We start from the raw sequence: 14563 nt of genomic DNA, 5'->3' as shown, positions 1-14563 counted from the left end.
GTCATAGCAGGACAAGGAGCTGAACGTAGACTGCACACAGATCCATGAGAAAGACCCAGTCTGCAGTTGCTTCTGTCTTGGCTCTTGTGAAGAGCACCTACACGGCTTCACAGCTTACGAAAGAACGTGTGTCCTTTGACAACCTAAATGTCCATCGACAGATGAATGGAGAAAAAAAGATGTGGTGCATAAATAAAACAGAATATTACTCAAGCACTAAAAGGAAAGAAATAGGGTCATTTGTAGAGATGTCGATGGATCTAGAGTCTGTCATACAGAGTGAAGTAAGTCAGAAAGAGAAAAGCAAATATTGGACCAAGGGATTCATGCTAATACAGCCTTGCAAAAATATTCCTTGAAACAAATATGTCATAGTAACATCTCCTTCCTGGATAGTCACATATAAATTTAACATGTGAAAATGGTTACATTGAAGTGTTTTACTTTGCGATTATTTTGTAGCTTGTGAAGCGGTATATGTACAACCCTGTGTTAGTCATTGCTCCCTTAAACAAAAATTGTGAAAATCCTTAGTATGGTGCTTGCATTCATGTCTTTGATAGCATTATTCAAAAAGAATTGGAGGCTTTTTTCCCACAAAATGCTTGCCATTTATTTTGTGTATATATAGATATATTTGTGAGAATATTTGACACTACATGATTTTTGTGTGAAGTGAAAGTCACTCAGTCATGTCTGACTCTTTGCAACCCCATGGAATGTAGCCTGCCAGGCTCCTCTGTCCATGGAATTCTCCAGGCCAGAATACTGGCGTGGTGAGAGAAGTCTCCAGGCAGGATGGAGGGCTGGCTTGGCAGGCAGAAAACTTCAGTGTGCAAAAACACTAAAGCTGATTAGGGGATCTTCCCAACCCAGGAATCGAACCCAGTCTCCCGCATTGCAGGCAGATTCTTTTTACCATCTGAGCCACCAGGGAAGCCCAAGAACACCTGAGTGGGTAGCCTACCCCTTCTCCAGCAGATCTTCCCGACCCAGGAATCAAACCGGGGTCTCCTGCATTGCAGGTGGATTCTTTATCAGCTGAGCCACCAGGGGAGCCAGTAGCTCAGCTGGCAAAATTTTATGTGGTCAAATCTAAAATAAATAAATTACATGACTTCCTATATTCAAGGTTCTGAGTGGAGGATTCAGGAAGGAAATAAACAGAGTTCTAGTGGACAAAGTTCTAACAAGAGTAGAACTTACTTAACAGGTGTAAAGTAATCTTACAGCCCATATTGAGAGCTATAATGTGCTAGAAACGTGTTAGACGCAGAGAATTAGGCTCAATGTTTTGAGATGGGCTCGTGCCTCACGAAATTTAAAATCCAGGAAAGAAAACAGAAGCTCTGCACCCGAGTCCTCCTTCTTTGGTCCCACCACCGCTTCCAGGCGATCACAGGATCAAGAGCCTACCTTACTCTGCCAGTAACTAGCTAATCACTGTGGGCAAACTACTTGACTTCTGGGAGTTTCCGTTACTTTAATCCTAAAATGAAGATGCTAAACCAAAGGGCCACTGAGGTTACACTAGGAGTTTATGGGAAAAGACAGCAGATGACACTATGGTAAAAATGATTACCCTTGACGGAAGACCTGTTGAGAAAAACATCAAAGGCGTTCGTTTTAAAATTTTTCCAGGTGAGGGACTTCCCTGATGGTCCAGTGGCTAAGACCCCGAGTTCCCAATGCAGGAATCCTGGGCTTGATTCCTGGTCAGGGAACATAATCCCATAGGCTATAGCTAATAATCTTTAGTTGAATGCTGCAACTAAAGATTCTGCATGCCGCAACTAAGACCTGGCACAGCCAAATAAAATAAATATTAAAAACAAAATAGTAAAAATAAAAAATTTCCAGGTAATGTTATCCTTTCAAAATTCCAGTAAAACCTTGAACAGTGACCTTCTTCTAAATAATGAGCACATTCCCATATGTGCAAAATGCTGCATACAATTTCAGGGGACATTGGCATCTAAAACCCACCCACAGAAAGCCGCCAGAAATCACAAAGCCCAAGTTACAAACCTTTGATCTAAGTCTAAGGATTTAACGTATAACATGGTGACTATAGTTGACACTGCATTGTATAATAGAAATTTGCTAAGAGAATAGAACTTAAATGTTTGCAACAACAACAGTGAAAAAGAACCTTTGATGTAGTCCTTGAAGACGAGGAAACCAGAGAGGAGGAACAATAGAGAGAAAAAAAACGCGGCGCTCCGGTTTCCCAGTATACCCGGACGGTGTGGCTTAAAAAGAGGGTGTGTCTGTGAATATAAATCTACTTGTTTAACCATAGCTCCTGAGAAAAGTTTTCACAAAGATGGTTCTCTTTCTGGTGATAATGGAAAGACATACACAGGCCAACACATTCATGGCAACTCAGGAAGAGAGACTCAGGGCTGGAAGAACCCAGATACCTGATATTGAAACAGGAAGGAGAATCCTAGGAAAGTCTTAAAAAAAAAAACCCACCAGCATTAGAGTATCTTCCTGACCCGCTCCCCACACACTTGCTAATATTCTCTAGACAGTTTATCAACAAGGAATTAGGCTAATGAGAAGGCTTGGATTTACAGAGCTTAAACTGCAGTGTGGGACAGCTGAGCTCCTTGCAGGCAGGAAGTGTTGTGACTGTGGCCCTCTTGCCCCAGGCAGTTCTTGGCACATCATAAGTGCTTGACCCATGTTTGCAGAATAAATGATGCTTGGAAGGCCATGCAGTGATGAGAGTGGGGTGAGTTCTTTGATCTTAGCTGCGGAACGTGGAATCTAGGAGGCTTCCTAGGTGGCTCGGTGGTAAAGAATCTGCCTGCCAGTGCAGGAGACTCTAGAGACACTAGTTCAATCCCAGGGTCAGAAAGATCCCCTGGAGAAAGAAATGGCTACCCACTCCAGTATTCTTGCCTGGAAAATTCCATGGACAGAGGAGCCTAGAGGGCTCCAATCCATCGCGTTGCAAAGAGTCGGACATGACTGAGTGCACACACACACACAGACACATTCTCACAGTTCTTGAGGCTGGAAGCCCAAGACCAAGGAGTGAACAGGGTTGGTTTCTCCCGAGGCCTCTCTCCTGGCTGTGTAGACAGCCATCCTCCCCTCACATCTTCACATAGTCTTCTTTCTGTGTGTCTGTGTCCTAATCTCCTCTTCTTATCCAGACAGAGTCCTATTGGATTAGTGCCCACCTTAATTAATCAGCTCGTTTAACTCAATTACCTCTTGAAAAGCCCTGTGTCCAAATACAGTCGCATTCCTCAGAGTGCCCTGGGGTTAGCGTTTCAGAATATGACTGTAGTGGGGAGCCAGGGGGGGCGTATGCAATTAAGCCCATACCTCCGGGAAAGGTTTTGAAAGTACCGACATCCGACATCCGTACTCCACCTTCAGAGATCCAGAGACTGGGTTTGATCAGAGGCCCAAATTAGCTTTTAGTACTTAAAAGTGTTTTCAGTTTCTTTTTTAAAGTTCCCCAGCTGACTGGAACACCCCTAAGCAAACGGAACAGCCGGACGCGATACGATGCCAACAGGGTACCAGCCCACACGATGAGGTGAAGTTCAAGTACAATACAACAGAGGTTCATAGAAGGAGCGTCTGGCCGACATAACCAGAGACTTTGACAAAGGCTTTCCAGTGGGTTGGGGGGATGGGAAGATGTCCATTGACAGAGCAGGGTGGGGCCTCCAGCAACTTTGCAAGCAGGGCCTTGCTTGATAGAGCGAATGCGTGCCTCTCAGGAGGGTGGCATTGCCTGGCTTGGGGAAGAAGGGAAAGAGAAAGCAGACACTGCAGCTGGGAGCCATGGTAGGCTTCTGAGCAGGGGCGAGATGTCGTAAATATGGTGATCGCCCAAGATCAATGAGCAGGATCGTGTGGAGGGCCAACGCAGTGTAATGGCCAGGTGGGGATGTTTTCATGGCAACAGTAGCCGTGCGCGCGCACTTACACACACACACACACACACACACACACACAAGGGGGAGGGGCACTTCTTCAGAGCACTCGGTGAATCTGAACCACAGCTCAGAAAGAGTTCATAAAACCTAAAGAATTCTTAACTGGACATAAGAAATCATACAGTATATAATCCTTTATGTAGTTCAAAATAGGAATGATGCATCCATGTTGTTAAAAGAGAGGGACTTCCCTGGAGGTCCAGTAGCTGGGACTCTGTGCTCCCAATGCAGGGGGCTTAGGTTTGATCCCTGGTCAGGGAACTAGATCCCACATGCTGCAACTAAGACCTAGCACAGCCAAATAAATAAATATTAAAAAAAATAGTAAATAAAAGAGAGGTTGTTGTTGTTCAGTCACTCAGTTGTCTGACTCTTTGCTACCCCATCGACTGCAGCACACGAGGCTTCCCTGTCCTTCACCATCTCCCGGAATTTGTTCAAACTCATGTCCATTGAGTCGGCGATGCCATCCACTCATCTCATCCTCTGTCGCCTCCTTCTCATCCTGCCCTCAGTCTTTTCCAGCACCAGGGTCTTTTCCAATGAGCTCGCTCTTGGCATCAGGTGGCCAAAGTATTGGAGTTTCAGCTTCAGCATCGGTCGTCCCAATGAATATTCAGGGTTGATTTCCTTTAGGATTGACTGGTTTGATCTTGCAATCCAAGGGACTCTCAAGAGTCTTCTCCAGCACCACAGTCCAAAGGCATCAATTCTTTGGCATTCAGCCTTTTTTATTGTCCCGCTCTCACACCTATGCGTGACTACTGGAAAAACCATTGTTTTGACTATCCGGACCTTTGTAGGCAGAGTTAGAGGAGAGGACAGTAGCCCTATGCAAGGCAGAGGGAAAGGCTGAAGGTTGCAAACATACCGAGGACCGCTCTGGAATACTGGTGATGTTCTTGTTCTTTTTTTATTTTATTTTAATTTTAGTTTTTTTTAAAGTATCATTGAATTACAGTATTGTGTTGGTGATGCTCTGACTATTGATCTGTGTGGTGGTTGTACTGGCCTGCTAAGTGATAATACATCCAGCTCTCTACTCCCGACTTATATGCTTTTCTGCATGTATGTTGTATTTCAACAAGAACAAAATTTTATTTTATTTTTTTGGCCACACTGAGAGGCATGAGGGATCTCAGCTACACGACCAGGGACTGAACCAGCGCCACCTGCATTGGAAGGTGCCGTCTTAACCGCTGGACAACCAGCGAAGTCCCTGAAGTTTAATTTTTCAAAAAGCTTCATGAGTGGCAGCCTGGACGGGAGGGGAGTTTGGGAGAGAGTGGGTGCATGCCTGTGAATGGCTGAGCCCCTTCACAGGTCACCTGAAACATCACAGCATTGTTTGTTACTCGGTTACACCCCAGCACAAAATAAAAGTTTTTTAAAAAAACTTCATGATGTCCCATTGAAGAGATTTATTACAAATATGCAACCAATACTCTAAGGGTGGGCATTTCCCTCTGAGGTCATTATAGACGACACTGAAATAAATGGCCTTGTAGACACAAAAAAATTTTCAAAGAACTCTTAAAAACCAACATGCATAAAGCTCTTATCAGCTTACAAAGTGATTGTATCCATAAATCTATAAATATATACAGGTAAGTTAATATTTACTTATAGAATTGTCTTGAAATCATGTATAAATATAATAGCATTTATATAAGATAAATACATACACGCAAGTGTTATCTCATTGCTCCTGCAATGACCTACGCAGAGAGCAGGGGCCGGGAAAGCCCCCTGAACAAAGGAGAAACTGGACGGGCAGAGTGCCAGGCTCTGCTCCTTCTTGGCCCCAGCTTGCAGGCGCCCTGGGAAGCTTCCCTCAGCCTGCCTTCTCATCCCCAGCAAGGCCCCCACCCGTCCATGAGGGTTGGTGGAAAGCAAAAGAGAAGCAGCCTATTCTTGACAAAATGGAAACCAAGGACCCCTGGCCCTTAAACGATTCTGCACCCACCGAGGGAAAGCTACTGTGACCGCAAGTGTCCGGATTCAAAAACAGGAAGAGGGAAACCAGCGCAGGGCCGATTTGGAACCGTTCCATGGAAGTGGAATGAATAACTCCGAATCCTGCTTTCTCTGACACTCACGGTGGCCTCCGTGAGCGGGGCAGCTCGTTTCCTTGGAAATGTTTTTGTCATTTTGTCATCAGGCTTCTCGCAGTAGGGGGGCAAAGTGGGAGGTTCTGGGGGAGAGGTAAAGGGAGGGAGAAGGGGCAGGGGAGGGGTCACCTTGAGCCAGATGCTGCTGAGGAAGGAAAGGCAGAGAAGATGGGGGTACCCAGCCCCGGGGGAGGTCGAGGAGTGCAGGCTTGGCGGGGGGCAGGGTGGGGGTGCCTCTGAGTTCACAGTCCTATCTCTGTGTTAGTCCGGGTTCTTTAGAGGAACAGAACCCATGGGATATATACAGATTCACAGAAAGAGATTCATCATGAGGGTTTGGGGCAGGCACTTACGGAGGCTGAGGAGTCCCACAGTCTGCTGTCTGCAAGCTGGAGGGTCAGGAGGGCCAGGGGATGCCATCCCATCAGACAACCGAGGCCTGAGCAGCAGGTACAAGTCCTGGTAGCGGCAGAAGGCCCAGAACCGGGAGCTGGGTGTCCAAAGGCAGACAAGGGCTGTCCCAGCGCAAGCAGTGAGAGAATTCTCCTTCCTCAGCCTTTTTGTCCTCTCCAGGCTCTCGATGGTGCCCACCCCGTTGGAAGACCATCTTCTTTATTCAGCTGATGATTCAAATACTAATCTCTTCCAGAAACACCCTCACAAACACACACTCAGAAACAATGTCTTAATCGCTAACTGGGCACACACTGACCTTACCAAGTTGACACACAAAATAGACCATCACACACCGGTTCTAACAAATGACCTAAAATAACCTGGGGAAGCCACGGGGTGCGAGAGTAGTGGAGAGGGACCTCTCTAGCGGCCTAGTGGTTAAGACTTTGCCTTCCAAGGCAGGGAGTGCAGGTTTGATTTTGGTCGGGAAGCTGAGACCCCCACATGCCTCGTGGCCAAAAGTCCAATATGTAAAACAGAAGCAATATTGTAACAAATTGAATAAAGACTTTAATTATGGCCCATATCAAAAAAAAAAAAAAAAAGCCAGTGGGAAATCCCCGTCCCCTGCTCAGGTGGAGGTACACCTGGCCAGCACTCCACTCATGACCCTTCAGTGGGATGGAGGCAGAACATGCTACTTGAGTCTTTTCTCTTCTGGACAATGGATGGGAGCAGTTTGTGTGTGAAGTCTGGAGGTGGAAGGGGCTGCAGGGAGACAGGCCTTGAATCTGGAGCTTGCTGGGCAACCATCCAACCGTCAAAGCTGTTTCCTCCCCTGTGTGGTGGGGACAACAGTGTTTACCAGGAAGTTGGTGATGATGTTACGAAGCACCTGGCACACAGTAGGACATCAATAAAGATTAGGTCTCCCTTTCAGTTTAGCTCATTAAATTCTTGGCTATGCCATTCAACTTACCCAATCGATATACGTGACTATCTCCACCCAAAATTCAGGAGAGGAGATGCTCTACCTTATCCTGATTTCCTGTTTCTGCCCTAAACTCCTTTAGCACTTCCTGTCTCATTCTCATGCTGACTGTGTAGCTGTCATGTGTGTGTGTGTGTGCATGCGTGTGCACAGCTTATTTCTCCCGCTGTATTAAAAGAGGGTTGGGGTGAGAATCAGGCATTTGTTCTGGGGTCCCCAGTGCATGGCACCTGGCAGCATGTTTGCTCAGGAAATATGTGTTGAGTATCTGCATAAGTAATGGCCTATGAATCTCTACCTGAGGTTGATCCGATACAGGGTCAGTGAGGTCAGCACTGGGATTTCAAAGCATGCGAGGGCCCTTTGATGGTTCTGGCACTATTTGGAACCAAGAATGACCTACCCTTTGAGACTGCTTGGTTCATCCATCAGAGATATCAGTTTCTACTGTCTGCTCTTTGGGCTGAGGTTGTGCTGTTTGAGTGGTACCCAAGCCACTGTCCTGGTTTATCTGTTATGCTTGGCTGCCCTCACCACCCCCCTCATCTCAGGGCCTGGGGCTGCTGAATCCCAAGTGCCGTTCCAAGAGAGAGGCTCATCCTCTGAAGTACCCTAACCTTGACCTCACTGATTCTATACCAGATCAATCTCAGATGGAGAATCACAGGCCACTCTGTCCAATGAGCGCTCATCATTTACTCATTCAGTTGCTCAACACACATTCCTGAGTACCTCCAAGGTGCCATGCACTGACCCCAAAATAAATGTCCTAGTTCTCACCCCCAGCCATCTCCTAGTACAGTAGGAGAAATAAGTTGTGCATACCTGTGTCATTCAGGGTCCCCATGGGAAACACAGGGCACAGTCCAAAGGTTAATTGAAGGGTGTTTAGGGAAGAAACAGGACTTCCCTGAGTCTTTACTCAGTGGTAACGAATCTGCCTGCAATTCAGAGACAAGGGTTGAGGTCAATTCCTGGGTTGGGAAGATCCCCTGGAGTAGGAGATGGCAAGCCACTCCAGTAGTCTCACTGAAAAATATCATGGACAGAGGAGCCTGGCAGGCTATAATCTGGGGGTCACAAAGAGTCGACACAACTGAGTGACTACGCAGGGAATAAACAAGGGGGAGCATGTCTAACACTCTGTGTCCAACAAGGGACAGAGATGTGCCTAGGAGACAGTGTCAGTGGGAAGCTATGCCTCAAGGGGCATCAGGGAGAAGATAGCACTGCTGAACAGTGAGAGCTGAAGCTATGGAGCAGCCACCACATGGCTCTGAGTAAAAGAACACAGACATTGCCTAAGCTATTACCTGGCAAGGAAGGGGAATGAAATATTCCAACCTCTCTCTCCTCTTTGCCTCTCATCTCCTGCTGGCGCTTCCCATTGGTCAAACCCAACCGGAAGCCAGAGGGCAAGGGAGCCCATGAGGTGAACCATGTAGGTCAACTCCTAGGTCAAAGGACTAAGAATAAATCAGGAAGGGCAGATGGAGATTTAACAAGCCAAACGCCCCAAATGAGATCAGCTTCCAGCCAGAGGAAGCCTTGGGCAGGGTCATCTAAGACTCTGAGTGCATTTCGGCTCCATAAACATGCTCTGTAACCCCACTACCTGCCAGACACTGGGGAGTCAGAAGCCTGCCCAGAGGAGTCCACAGACTTGGCAGAGAAGCCAAATGACATCTTTTTTTTTTTTTTAATCCTTCTTGAATCTGTTATCAACCTAGAACAACAGGTGGGAGGGACTCCAAACCTTGTCATCCCCACCCACCCTAGAAACCCAAAGCTTCATATGCTTTCTATCCTCTCTCGAGCGTCCTAAAAGAATGTGACTAGTAGAACTGACGTCATCCTATGAGACCAATCCATGCCTTCACTGGGCAGTGACTTACTGAAGACCTGCTACATTCTGGGCTTTGTCAGGAAGGACCAGGCGACTTCTCAGGACAGAAGAGTTCTTTAAGGTTCTACTCTCCAGGGAACTGGGAAACTCTTTGATTGAAAACAACACAAAGAGCCTCCCATCTCCTCTGGTCTCTTCCCTTCCCCTCCTGGCACAAAGTATTGGTCAGGGAAGCGGCTAATGGGGGTGATGGGGCATGTGTGGAGAAGGCAGAGGATGAGGGAGCTCCTTGTACTGTTCTCAAAACTTTTCTGTAGCTTTGGAAGTTCTTCAAATTAAGTGTTGGTCACTTAAAGAGCACAAGTAGTATGGACTTGGGATCAGGTGGAGACCACTGGGTGGAGGCAGCAGACATGAGAAGATGCCCCCCTCCCCGGTCAGGCCATTGCACTGACCCGTGGACAGAACTATTCCCGTGGAAGCACAGGCTGGGGGAGGGGCTTGGGCTCCTGTTCAGCTTTGCCGCTAACTCCATCCTTTATTCAGCAGCTTTCCGTGGATGACCTGCCTGCTACCAGGTATGGTGTTAAGTGCTGTGTGGGTGTGGATAAATTGCTTTCCCTCTCTAGGCCTTGCTTTCCTCATCTCTAAAATGAGTTATTTGGACTCAGTAATGTTTGTGGGTCTTTCTAATGCTCACCCTTTCTGAACCCATAAGAAAGGCTCCAGGCCATCTCATGTCTGGTCCTTGAAGACGGATGCTGGGGACTTTCGCAGTAAGGTTAAGACTAGCTTTGTCCAGCATAAAGAAGGCAAAAAGGAGAGAAGCAGGAAGGTCAGCCACAACCCCTCCAAGGTCCAGGGCTTCCCTTTGGTAGCTGTAAAACCGTGAACTTGGGCTAATGAATGAACCTGTCTGCACCTGGTCACCTCTCCTGTATGAAGTGGTGATGTCAGCACCTGCCCTCAGGGCTCTGTTGGGGATTCCCTGAGCCCTCCCTGCCCACGCAGTGCCTTCCCTCTTCCCCTTCCCTCCTCGAATAGCATCTCAGCACCCCCACCCCCACCCCGCCAGCCCCGAGGAGCCTGCTTCGTACTGACCTCCTTGGATGAAAGGCGCTGGGGCAACAGGAAGGACTGTTGTTTTAACTGCTCTGCGTTTCCTCCCATTGTCTCCAGCATTATAAACAAGCCTATTCCCCAAAGCCACATCTGATAATCCAGCTGCAGGAGGTCAGTGGTCAAGCAATCAGAAGTGCTTTTAGCTGGGATTAGGTAATTCAGAGCTGGGCTTGATGCCCGCAGCAGGTCGGAACCAACCCATCCTTGATGACACGGGGACTGAGCTGGGCAAAGATGTCTCTCAGCAGGGAAGATGTCAGATGCCCAAACAGTGACCAGGGCAAGGGTCAGCCCATGCACACGGCTCCCTGAGACAGCTCCCCAGGCAGCCCAGCCTCAGAACCTGAGGTCATGACAAAAACCCTGCTCAAGGGAGGCCCTTTGCAATATACAAAGCACTTTCACCCACTCTCAGCTGTTCCTTGCAACTACTTCGTAAGGGAGATAGGCAGAGTGTTTAGAGGGAGAGAACCTGGGGCCCAGAGATTAGACACGTCTACTGAAGGTCCACAGAGCAGGTAAGGAGAGAGCAGAGCCTTCTGGATCAGATTTCTGGGCTCAGATGGTCAGAAGCTTCGGCCCCTCCAGGCTTATCACAGAGTCTGCCCCTGAGTGGAGCTCACAGTCTCCTTCAGTGTTTCTCTAATGACTGAAATCAAGCCAATTAGGGGACACATTAAAGCCACACTTACTGTGTGTGATGTTGTGTGGGGACCAGAAGAGTCCTCCAGGTCTTTGTGGCATTAATTGGAGGAATTATGCTGTTGTTTAGTCGCTAAGTCGTATCCAACTCTTTGCGACCCCATGGACAATAGTCTACCAGGCTCCTCTGCCCATGGGATTTCCCAGGCAAAAATGCTGGAGTCCAGCAAAAAAAAAAAAAAAAATACTGGAGCGCGCTGCCATTTCCTTCTCCAGGGGATCGTCTCGACCCAGGGATTGAACCCACGTCTCCCGCATTGGCAGGTGGATTCTTTACCACTGAGCCACCACAGAAGCCTTTAAACAGAGAAATAAGTGTATAAATAAAAAAGTTACATGTATATGTACTTGAAAGAACTCCCCATTTAGTCAGGCAACCCACTAGATGTGTACTACATGCTCTAGTTAATTACAGCTCGGCTGAGCTTTCCTGCAAGGAAGGGGTTAATAGAGCTGTTATTTGTGGTCACTTATTTCCCTAAATTGGTTGAGACAGCAGAGGAAAGGGGGGGGGGAATAGGAAGAGAGAGAGGAAAAATGGATTAGTTTCAAGATCAAAAGATGCTCAGAGATCCAAAAGGAAATACAAGGTCCAGGGGTGGGGGGATTTTCAGGACTCTGTATCCTCTTGATAAGGAACTAGTTCTTGGGATGGCCCCACCCTCCTGTCTGAAGCCCCAGGGCCAGGTCCCCTCGGCAGCGAGAGCAAGCCATGCACCCCCTCCCAGAGCCCATGAGCCGCTTAGGTGGTACAAACCCAGACCTGGAAGAAGCCCTAAATCCACAACAAGAAACATCTAAAAAGCACCTGCTTTGTAATGTTTTGTTACTTTCAGGTATGGCTTATGTCAATGCTATACGTGAACACCAAACTATCGGCTCAGCTTGCCTGTGCAAAGTAAACACATTCGGACACATTTCCATTCATCCACAGGCATTTGTGATGCTCTACCGAGTTCTAACCAGTACTAAAGCAATGTGGTTAACCTTGAAGGTAAATGTATAAATGGAAGGATGAAGTAGGAACTTTCCATGGATGCTTGGGACTTCCACAAGAATCTGAGACTGATTCACATAGGAAAAGGGTTGAAGAAAGAATTGCAGTAATACATTGCCTTGATTTTTTGTTTTCTCACAAAATTAGATCAAACTTTCTGCTCAAATTTTTCGAGGGTTGGACTACTGGGACCAGAGCTGAGGACAAATAAGAAGGTTCACCAGATCGAGGAATGCAGATAAAACCTGTTAACTGTTCCACAGATTGATGGAGGAAATACACATGGGCACTTGGGGCCAGTCATTCTCAGCTCCTCTGCTCTCTGATAGAACAGGCACGTGTCGTTTCTGCTGAGGCCCTTGGATTATCTCCAGTTCTGGTCCCTGTTACTCCATTATCACCAGGAAAGTTGATGCAGCAGAGAGAGAAGGAGAGAGTGAAGGGGAGAGAGAGAGAGATTGACAGCACTTGGAGATAGTTTATAATCCAGGATTCGGCTAAAGCAGTTCTATCCTAGGTGTGTCCCATCTCTTTCCTTTGGCTTCTTGTTGATGTTTTCAATTTATTTAATAAACTGTGCTATTTGAGCATCTTACTGCAAAATGTAAGCCTTTCTATTTCATGCCTCCCGGGAAAGCTTGGCTAAACACTACTTACGCTACCAAACCATCAAAATATCCCCAGACAACAAATGCAAAAGATGAAGGGCATTTAACTTGGCAAAGATGAAACGAAAAGCATTTTGAGTACAAGGAATGGCATGGGCAAAGGCCGTGGGGCATTTCCCTCCTTTTAGGGCAGGGGTCCCCAACCTCTAGAATCTCACACCTGATAACTTGAGGGACACATTCTCAGCTTCTCAGAAAGGAGGAGAAAGTATTTATAGTAATGTCTTGAGGGAGGCGGGAGAAGCCCTGTCTTTCCATCTGTTTCTCCGGCCAGGTAACAGAGTCTGGAAAAAGCTGGAATGTGGTCTTTCCTGCCTGGGAGAGAAAAGCCAATCCTTGCACCAAGAAAGAGAAGACCCAGGTTCAGCCAACGACCTAGACCTAACATGGGTGGTGGAAAGATAGTCCTTGCTTGCCCTGGGGCTTGCTGGCTACCTTTCACCTGGGTAGGTGATGGTACGTGGCAAAGCCTCCTGTTCCAGGAGCATGTTGATAGATCCATGGAAATTCAGAGGATGGAAGCAAGTGGAAGTTTACAAGAGACTGATTTACAAGACCAGAGCAATAAAACTGGGTACTGTGTGTGTCATTCTGGCAGACATGGCAGGGGCGTGTGGAAGGAGAGTGGGAGGGAGCCCGGGAGGGTAGCAGCATGTTCCAGCATCTGTCAGCAAGGGCGAGTGTTGCCAGGAACTGGTTTGGGATTTGGGGAGGCCCTATTGGGTTCCAAGAGCACCCAGCCTCGTTCTGCCTTATGGGAAAACTTGGCTGCTCCTGCCTTTCTTCTCCCGGAGGACCAAAGCTGCATTCAAGGGCTGGCAACTGGCACCATAGAGAGAATGCTCAGGTCTGGGGGTCAGCGACCCCGATGCTGTCTCCCTGGGGTGGTGAGGGCTCAGGGACTTCACACCACATCTCTGGACTTCTTATTTCTTCTCCAAAAAGTGATGAGGCTGGACAACATGGTCCCTAAAAATCTTGGCCATCTCCAGTCTGTGTTTCTGCAGGAAACCAGCAGATCTCCTGAACTGTAGGGGAATGTTCAGGGATGGCCATCCATCCCTGCCACACCCTGTCCTTAGAAGGCGTCCATGAAGCTACATGGGCCCAATTCACCCCTGTTCTCCACTACACAGAGAGCTATGGTGACTGAGAACTGACCAGCTCAAGGCGAGGTTACCATATCCTCCAAGAGAGACACAGTACCTGCCCGTTCCCTGTTTAGCTTTTAGCTGGCCCATTCACTATCTGGACCTTAGTTTTTTCATCAGTAAAATAAAAACAAAATCTCTGCCTATTTCACAGGCTTGCCCTGAGGATGTTATGAAGCTGGTGATAGTGGGAGCTCTGTTAATGCAGAGCAGTTCTCACACTTGGCTGTGTGTTAGAATTCATCCAGAGCCTCCTCAGAGACCCCTACCAAACTGGCACTTTCCCAATGTACAATCCTAATGTACAGCCAGGGAAATACTTCTCTTCAACTCTGTGTAAATGTAGGGGCTATTAACACCCATAAAGATGAAATTTCAGTCAAGCAATTATTTAGTTTATATAAAACTAAGCTGGAGAAGGCTCTTGAGAGTCCCTTGGACAGCAAGGAGCTCAAACCAGTCAATCCTAAAGGAAATCAATCCTGAATATTCATTGGAAGGAGTGATAGTGACGCTGAAGCTCCAGTACTTTGGCCGCCTCATGTGAAGAGCCACCTCCTTGGGAAAAGACCACGATGGGCTGGGAAAGACTGAGGGCAGAGGAGAAGGGGGCT

The sequence above is a fragment of the Bos indicus x Bos taurus genome, chromosome 8, assembly GCF_003369695.1.
Source record: "Bos indicus x Bos taurus breed Angus x Brahman F1 hybrid chromosome 8, Bos_hybrid_MaternalHap_v2.0, whole genome shotgun sequence".
Taxonomy (NCBI): domain Eukaryota; kingdom Metazoa; phylum Chordata; class Mammalia; order Artiodactyla; family Bovidae; genus Bos; species Bos indicus x Bos taurus.
The sequence above is the reverse complement of the archived record's forward strand: the minus strand, read 5'-3'. Positions refer to the sequence as shown.